The sequence below is a fragment of the Phyllostomus discolor genome, chromosome 7 (assembly GCF_004126475.2).
Source record: "Phyllostomus discolor isolate MPI-MPIP mPhyDis1 chromosome 7, mPhyDis1.pri.v3, whole genome shotgun sequence".
In the NCBI taxonomy this organism is placed as follows: Eukaryota; Metazoa; Chordata; class Mammalia; order Chiroptera; family Phyllostomidae; genus Phyllostomus; species Phyllostomus discolor.
In genome coordinates, this window is record NC_040909.2 from 72907234 (window position 1) to 72916824 (window position 9591).

Below are 9591 nucleotides of genomic sequence, written 5' to 3' on the forward strand. Positions count from 1 at the left end.
GACTAGTTTTCTCTTGCTGCTTTTAAGATTCTTTCTTTATCTTTAACCTTTGGCATTTTAATTATGATTTGTCTTGGTGTGGTCCTCTTTGGGTCCATCTTCTTTGGGACTCTCTGTGCTTCCTGGACTTGTATGTCTATTTCCTTCACCAAATTAGAGAAGTTTCTTTCATTATTTTTCAAATGTTTTCAATTTCTTGTTCTTCCTCTTCTCCTTCAGGCACCCCTATGATTTGAATGTTGGTACATTTAAAGTTGTCCCAGAGTTTCCTAAGTCTATCCTCATTTTTTAAAATTCTTTTTTCTTCCTGCTGTTCTGATTGAATGCTTTTTCCTTCCTTATGTTCCAAATTGTTGATTTGATTCTTGGCTTCATCCTCTCCACTGTTGCTTCCCTATAGATTTTTATTTCACTTAGTGTAACCTTGATTTCTGCCTGGGTCTTTTTTATGCTACTGAAGTACCCAATGAGTTCCTGGAACATTCTAATGATCAGTGTTTTGAACTCTGCATCTGATAAGTTGCTTATCTCCATTTTGTTTAGTTCTTTTTCTAGAGTTGTGTTCTGGTCTTTCATTTGGGCCATATATCTTTGTCTCCTCATTTTGGAAGCCTTTCTGTGTTTATTTGTGTATTAAGTAGAGCTGCTTTGACTCCCTGTGTTAATAGCGTGACCTATTGTAGAAAAGTGCACCTATTAAGTTGTATAGGGTGGAGCCTTAAGTAATTACCAGAGCAGGTCAACCCGTGTCACCATTCTGTTGTTCTGTGTGGGGAAGGGTTTAGAAAGAGGACGATGGTAGCTGCCTGGCCTCTGGAGTTTTTCCCAAGAGGAAGCAGTCTCCCAGCACTGCCCTGTTGCCAGTCACTTCACTTTCTTCCCATACGCCACTAGTGCCCTTCCAGCTGTTGTCCTGATATTAAATCTCAGAGGGGGTGGGTCTGCATGAGTCCTAACTCTGTTGCAGGCCCTTGAAGAGGAGTCTTTTTGAGAATCCTGCAGTTTCTTCCATCACCCCAACCTCCATGAGTTTTTACAGCCAGAAGTTATGGGTACTTATCTTCCTGATGCTGGAACAGTGGGCTGGGTGGTCTGCCCTGGTGTGGTATCCCTTATTCCCAAGGTATCCCTCACATTTTTTATCCACCAGATGTTGATGTGGGAGCATCCATTCCCATCTCTGTGCTTCTCTGCATCACTCTGCATCTCAATGCCCCTCCTCACCTCTCCACCTCTCTGTGCCTCTGCCCTTCCTACCCATCTGGTTGAATGTGGTTTCTTTAAATTTTTGGCTGTCAGACTTCCACACAGCTCTATCTTCTGGCAATTCTGGGTGATATTTGTTTTGTAGTCCAGTTGTATTTCTTGTTATAGCTATGTTTGGAGGCAAGGCATGTTTACTTTCACTTCCATCTTGACTAGCCAAAGCTTGATATTTAGATTGTTCATTTTAGAAAGGTCCATCTTAGAGGTCAGCCAATTTATTTATTTCTACCATGAGCCTGTCATGTTAAAAGCAAAAATCCTAGATGTATCAGAAAAGTAAATAATTAAAATATTTAACTATATTAAGATATGTATGACCACTGACATAATTTCTTGTGCTTAATCACCAATTTATTTATAAAAAGCCATGTTTGGATTTTTTACTACATGAAGCCTAATTGGTCTAAAGTCTTAATTTAAATTATAGATTATATTATTTTTCTTCTCAAAGTCATTAAAGATGTTTTCAAAGCTGGAAAGAATTTTTGGTATATTGTTAAAAGTAAAATATGGTCTCTCCACAAAAGTGATTTGAGGAATTTAACCATTTTTCTCATACTCTAAGTGGCCATCCCACTTGTAAGCAGAACTCCAAATGTCCCTTTATCACACCAGGAATTATTTTCCTCAGTTGCTCAATGACAGTCAAATTTGGTTTTCCTTCATAAACAAAAGCAAATCTTACAATTTATTTTTAATAAACATCAAAATTATAATGTATTTAAAAGGCTAATCTCATAGGCTCTGGCCAAGAGTTCTACTGTGAGAACTAAGAGAAGTGGACTCCTCTCTTTAGGTATTTGAGACAAACTGAAGCCAGTCCACATACATATGTGAATTATGAAGAAAAATAGATGGGTCAGGACACTAACACACTTAATCAAGATCAAATCAAGGGACATTTATTGGAGATAAGTGGTGGCATAATCTACAGAATAATTTGAAAAGAAGAAAGTGTTTTTGAGGTTTTTAGATTACCCTTTAAGAAAGAGTTCCAGAAGCCTGGGATATGTTTCAGCAAGAGGAGTCCCTATTTCCAGATTTCCTATTTATTTTGGGTTGTGATCAGGACTGTCCTTTTCTGGGTTGCCTTTAGAACAAATCAACAGAGAGAGAAAATAGCCCCCTTTCCTCAGTGTTGCCCGCAGTGACTGACCTCCTTCTTGTCCTGGTGAAGCCAAAGCAGTCCATCCACAGTTTTGCAGATTTCCCTCCCAGCTCAGCTGCTGTCACTCCCACCCAACATTATCCACAGTGGAGCAGGCCAGCCCCTCTGATAGAGGTCTTTTCCCCAGGGATCGTCAGGATCCAAAGTGTGGCCTCCGTTCAATGTTCCTCCTTCCCCCATTCTCCCTTGCCTTGGCACTTTCCACACTCCTATGGCTTTAAATGGAGTCCTGAGCCTTGTCATCTCTTAGTCTTAGTGACCTCCCTTAGTCTCTTAGTGACTTGCTCTGTCACCACCAGTGCCAAAGTCTGGCAGTTTATACCTCTTGAAGTTTAAACATTCTTCAGAATTACTTTGTTCAGAAAAGGTCTGCTTTAGCTCATCTCTTATCATCTAGCTGAATTATGCAACTTAATTGGGTTGGGTTGGGGAATACCATTTTAGAGAAAGTAGATCATGCAGTAGCAGAGAAATCCATCCTTGTGGGGTGGGAACTGAGATCCTCAGATTCTACAACTACCCTAGTTAGGGGTTTCTTGGATGAAAACCAAAGACTTTACCACTGAAAATAATAAATGCCACCACAAGGTTGTTAGTGTTGCTTAAGTGTAATCCAAATCCCCACCTGGGGTAATTTTCAAGCACACGTGCCCTCATACCTCCAGTCTGTGTTTTTAATTCATGGACATGGCCCAGCAGGCATATTCCATGCTGTCACTTCTGCCCCTTCCTAGCATGAGATGCCCCACTCCCCACCCCATTCTACCTGCTGCTCTGAGAGTAGAGACCCTATGATTTCAACAAGTTCAGACAGAGTTGGGCAAGGAAAAAAGCAATCAGATTGAGTCTAGTAGGCCATGGGAATACTTGGAAGCAGAAGGAATCACTGCTCTTGCAGAATTCAGCATTTTGTGACCACATTTTCTTCCTTTCTTCTTCCAAACTCTTTTATCCACCAAAATTACTATATTTGATGGTCTACAACTCCTGACTTACACTGACTTTTGAGAAATTAGGAAAGATGGTAGAAAGTCTGGGAAACTGTTGGACTGAATTTCCTTATCAATAATTCTTATCAGCTCAAATGTGTCAGTGCTCTCCTAACATCCCTGCATGTTTTCAGGTCATGCTTTTTCTGTTTTGCCTTGTAGCGTAGTTTGATTTTCTAATATATAAGATCAGGTATTTAAATATATGTATTATTTTTATTTCCATGAAATAACTAAGTAGTATTCAAAGGGAGGAAATCAATTAGTGTTATCTTAAAACATACCTAAAATATATTTCTGAACCACAAGTGTTCCCAGCATGGGTGAGCTGGCCCAGCCGTTAGAGATGGAATGGAAGAGGGAAGGGAGGGAGGCAGACAGAGAGAGGGAGGGAGGGAGAGAGGAAGGAATAAAATCAAACTGTGCCTTCAGAGAGCCTCTTAGTGACATTTTAACCAGCCTGTTACAGACCTCCTCCCTGGAAATGGCTTTGATGTGGAGTTATTCATTCTAGTGGTTGCTGTATTTACTTTTGTGAACCAAAGGGGTAGCTAAGGATAAAACAGAATGACTTGAAGATTTACCTTTGGTTAGATGTTTGTTTTGAAACCCGCCAAGATTAACATAAGAGTGAATGTAAGTGCATAAAAAGTACCAATCCCGGTGAGATCCACAGGGGCCTTGCTCCTCGCGCCGCCCCCCTCCCCAGTGCTTTGCATCAGGGGTCCCCAAGGTCTGGGCTGAAGACCAGTACTGAGTTGTGGCCTGTTAGGAACCAGGCCACAAAGCAGAAAGTGATCTTGAATGTTATACTCTTGAACCCTCCTGAAACCATCCCCCAACTCTGAGCTTTGGAAAAATTATCTTCTAGGAATCTGGTTCCTGGTGCCAAAAAGACTGGGGACCACTGCCTTGCATCCACTATCCCATTGAATCTTACTGCAACCATATGCAATAACCACCATTATTGCCTCTTGTAAAAATGAGAATAATTTGCCCAATGTCACACACGCTAACTGCAAGGCCAAAAGATCTGAGATTAGACTTTTAAGCATTATCTTATATAACTAATACTATTCCTTTCTCACTGGCTCCTTTCCCTCTGTGTTTATTTATTTATTTTTAATCCTCACCAGAGGATATGGATATTGATTTTAAGGATAGAGGAAGAAACAGAGAGAGAGAGAGACAGAGAAAGAGAGAGAAATATCATTGTGAAAGAGAAATGTTTACCCCTTGACAGGAGAATCAAACTCTCAACCTAGGTATGTGCCCTGACCAGGAATCAAACCCTCAGTCTTTTGGTGTATGAGGCAATGCTCCAACTGAGCCAACCAGCCAGGGACCTCCTATGTTTATAATACATTATTTACTAAAACTGGAAAGCAAACAAACTGAGTTGTTTCTTATAGGACATAATCTTGGTACAGAAATTATGGCTAGAGGGTTGGAACAACCCCCACCAACAACATCTCCACCTATAGTCTAGGTGCTGGCATTCCACTTGGGGTGAGTGGCTGAAAGCTTTGCTTCCCTAGATCCCATATCTTAACTGGGATAACATACAAAAGGAGTTACAGGAGACAATTCTGCCACATTAACTGTGCTTCCTCTGCTCCTCCAGTTAGAATCCTTCCTGATGGTTCAGTTCATTCTTCAGGTGTTTTTAGTCACCCATATTCTTCCAATCCACTACCTTTCTGCTTGAATGAGCCAGCTTTGATTGCTTTAGTAGAACCTGCATCTTTGGAATTCTTATAAAATTTGTCACTGTATGCAACATCAGCTGGTTTAATAGTCGTGATAAATCATCCTTTAATTTATAAATGGCTATCCTGAGGCACCAAGAATAACTCTCTCAAAATCATGTAACTGATAAGTAATAGAACCTGTACAACAAGCCCATCATTCTTTATCCACAATTCTGAAATCCACACAGTTTTATAAACTTCTGACAAAAACTGAATTGACATGGTTAGTTACAGTCTTTATGTTATTTAGTGTGAAATTCAAGTTGATAAGACAAGAAAATTCATGCTCCTCCCCACTTTAATGGGCCTGAAGGCTTCACCTGTTTGTAATAAGCCTACTGACCTACTGCCATATGATAGTTACCATTTGATGTGTCCTTTTGATGAATATTAGTAGCTTTCAGTCATTAAAGGTTTTGGGCACAATATAGTCTCTCTCATACAAACTTGCAAATCTTGGGTCAAATCCAGCCAAATGCGTAAACACAGCTAAATTTTAAAAATCATATTTTCTCCTTTGTTATGTCCAGGGAAACTCTCCCTATTTGTCCTCTGTCACTCCAGGGAGCAATGACATGACAGTTTGCTCTGCAGTGGGTGCAACTTAATTCTGATGTGAAATGTGAAGACCAGCTGGGCTGGATGAATCATTTTTCTGGTCTGCAGTCTTTCATCTGAAATCCTAAAGTAAAAACAAACAAGCAAACGAAAAAACACTGAAAACTAAATTATTTGTACAACTTCTATGGCAGAAAAAATCTGATGTTGAAGGTACCTTATAATTTTATTCATCAATATTTTTTGTGCAAAAGTTTTAATATGTTAGTTTACAGGATACTGTCCAGGCCTCTGGGTTATTACTGTATTTTGCTGTGTATAATGAGCACTTTTTTGTCCAAATTTTTGAGGGAAAAATAAGGATGCACATTATACATGGGCATAACAATTACATACCATGGATATAATAATCCTGTGTATAATGTGCACAAAAATGTGGGTGTATATTATACAAGGCAAAATACAGGTAATTACTATATGCCCATATGCATCATATTCTCTTTCTACTTGGCCTCCAACTTGGAAGAATGGATTAAGATCCTGTAATTTGTTCATGCAAGAGCAAAAGGCCCATTTCACCCTTCTAATATTAGTAATACACTGCCTGCTAGCCTTTCTATAGTAAAGTTTCTGATTCAGATACTAGATACATTAGCTAACCACCCCTGCTATGCATATGAAACATAATTTGCATGGAAATGATCACATAGACACTATGATTATAAACTTGCCCATATTTTAAAATGGAAAAGCTTGAATAATGTTTAGTAAATACTAAACATCATTTATATTTTATTTGAAAACCTACAGGACTGTGATTTTAACAAGCAAAAAAGGATTACAGATAAGTCCCCCCACTCCCCAGGGGTTTTATTTTCCTCCTAATGATTATTAGTAGTGCTTGTGGTTACTGCATGGAAACACAAATCCAAGCCTGAACCCTGAGACTGAAACTGTCAGTGATTGGTTATGAGATGCTTATTCTCATGACCTGGGGGAATATATAAATAAAACTAAAACCAATCAAAAAACAAAAAATTATTAAATTGAATAGAATCCATAGATCCCTAAGAATGTCTGGGCTTTTAAGGCCTGATTATGTTTTAAAAACATAAGACAAGGATATGAATTTATTTAGTCTACCAAAAGCTCTCTTACTTTCAAGTAGTTCCCTGTGGTGTGATTAAAAATATTTAAGTGTTCTTGGCATCCAGTGGAGTCCTGCTAAGAAGGGCAATTAATTTCTTACAAAGACTAAATAAATGGCCAAACCTAAATTGCTGAAGATGAGAAGTAAATTTAAAAATAAATCAATAATATTTCTAAACAAACCAACAAAATATCAGCATATGTGATTGAAATTAAATTCAGTCAAAATTTAAAATGCCTACCTTTTATCACTGGAAGAAAAAAAAATGTGAAGGAACTTCCTATATTGCATTATATGGAACTATTAAAAATATTTTGCTCATCCTGTCTATACTTGGATTTTCATTTGGCAATTGTAAACACAGTGGATACTTTCTACTGTAGAATGCTATGTGCAATATTATGCCAAATGGGGTGTGTGTGTGTGTGTGTGTGTGTGCGCGTGTGCGCGCGCTTGGGGGTGGGAAGGAGATCAGCTTGGTAGTAAGTTGCACTTCAAAGACACAATAAACAATGCAGGGGTTTTTACCCTTACCAGGTATGTTGCAAAATAGATGAAGAAATTCCCTCTGTTTCAGAGAAACCAAGAAAGGTTTAACCTTCTAACAGGCCATCGGCAAAGCTGGACTGATTAGGACTAAGGTGAGACTCTAGGACCAAATATCCTAAGCTTCAGCATTTGGTTCAGGACTCCGGGACAATTCCATCTTATCCCAAGGTTATCTACAGCCAAAAAAATCTACAAAAAGTGTTGAACATACTCTAGGGATGGGTTAGAGAGTACATGGTTTTTGTTTGTGGCTTTATCTTCCAAACCAGACCTTTGTTTGTAAGAATACATTTAATAACAACATGAGGTTTACTTGTTTTTAACAAGTACAATTCCTCAGTGGTAGAAGACATTACCAATAAAAAATGAAGTTGATCCAAAACACTTTGTTCAATATATATTGCTGCACTATGTAGACTTTTAATGTAAAAGTCAGTTTGTAAGTTATTCTATTTTTCAATTTCTAATGTAACAATTGACTGGATATGTGTGATTGCATTTATATAGAAATAGACATATATATTTAATTTGCCAGTGATCATATTGACAGCTGTTGTAAAAATATAAGAAAAACATACAAATTGTTGAATCCTGTCCAGAATTATCTCAATTACTTGTTTGTTTGGTTCAATAACTATCTGTCTGTAAATGTATTCTCTTTATTTCAAGACTAAAGAAATGAAGAAAAATACCCCCAAAGTTTTCTTGGCTAATTCTCAGTAGATTCCAAAAGGTCTGATTGTATCCTTGACCTCAAGGGTCATCTTTATAGTAGTAAAAGCCTATACTTTTTGTATGTTGGGGCAACCAAAAATCTGTGAATATGTCCCTTTGGTGCTAGTTTAACTGAAAGCTGTCTTTATTTATTGTCAATTGAATGTGACTATGATGAAGCAAGCCCATTTTCTCTCAGTGGTTTTATATTCTCTATAGAGATTGTTTCTTTTTTCCAGTGGGAGACATTATAGTTATGTATATTATGGGCAAGGTAAAAATGAATGAAATCCTGCCTAAATGTCTAGCGCCACCTATTGGTAACTAAGCATATATTGATTCTTGGTGACCATATTTCAACTAAATAAGTAGGGGTGACTTTGATGATTTTTTTCAATTCAAATGTACATTTGAATACTTTATGATGACATATTTAAATATGATGATAACCATAGTTATTGAATTTTTCTAAGTTATTGTTTGTATCATTCAGTTCACAATTCCCTTAAAGTAGCACATGTAGTGATGGTCTACTTTTCAAAAGTAAAACAAAAAGGTAGACAAGGAAGAATGCAAAAAACCTAGAGTACAAGGAAGAAACAATAACATGATAACTTTACATTTTGTTTTGTATGCTTATCTTGAACTATATATGGTCACTCACAACACAAAGTATCCTGATTATGTAATCACTATGTCTTTTGAAACAGACTTTGAATTTTTCCCCCTGACTTTTAAGAGTTTGAAAAATAGTTATTTAAAATTAACTCCTTACTTGTGTTAAGAATATACGGGCCACAAATGGTGCTGATATAACTGAATTTTCACATGTAAAAGAATAAATAAAGTTGAACTCTACTTCACACTATAACAATAATAATTAACTCAAAATGGATTGAACATCTAAACAAAATGCAGTATATACATTCAATAAAAGATTATTCAGCCTTGCCCTGACTGCTGCGGCTCAGTGGATTGAGTGCTGACCTGCAAATCAAAAGGTTGCCAGTTTGATTCCCAGTCAGGGCACATGCCTGGATTGTGGACCACGTCCACAGCTGAGAGTGCATGAGAGGCAACCACACAATCATGTTTCGCTCCCTCTTTTTCTCCCTCTCTTCCCCATTCTTTAAAAATAAATAAGTAAATCTTTTTTAAAAAAGATTATTCAGCCTTTATAAGGAAGGAAATTCTGACAAATGCTACAACATGGATAAACCTTGAGAGCATTATACTAAATGAAACAAGCCAGTTGCAAAGACAAACATTCTACCTTAGGTAGTAGGCATATTTATGGACTGAAAAGAAAATGATGGTTGCCAGGGGCTGGGGGAAGGAGAACTGGGATGTTGTTTAATTGCTATAGAGTTTCATTTTTGCAAGATGAAGAGTTCTGGGTATTAGCTGCATGATGATGTCAATGTATTTAACACTAATGAACTATTA

General features: G+C 37.6%; 1 long non-coding RNA gene across 1 annotated transcript; it reads right to left on the bottom strand.

Annotated features, from left to right (window-relative positions):
• Window positions 1–5402: 5402 nt before the first annotated feature.
• LOC118501862 lies at window positions 5403–9022 on the bottom strand. The gene is made up of 2 exons (XR_004904524.1): window positions 8921–9022; window positions 5403–5856 (listed from the first exon to the last, which is right to left on the bottom strand). It is a non-coding gene; the product is annotated as an uncharacterized LOC118501862 (long non-coding RNA).
• Between the last annotated feature and the right edge of the window lie 569 nt (window positions 9023–9591).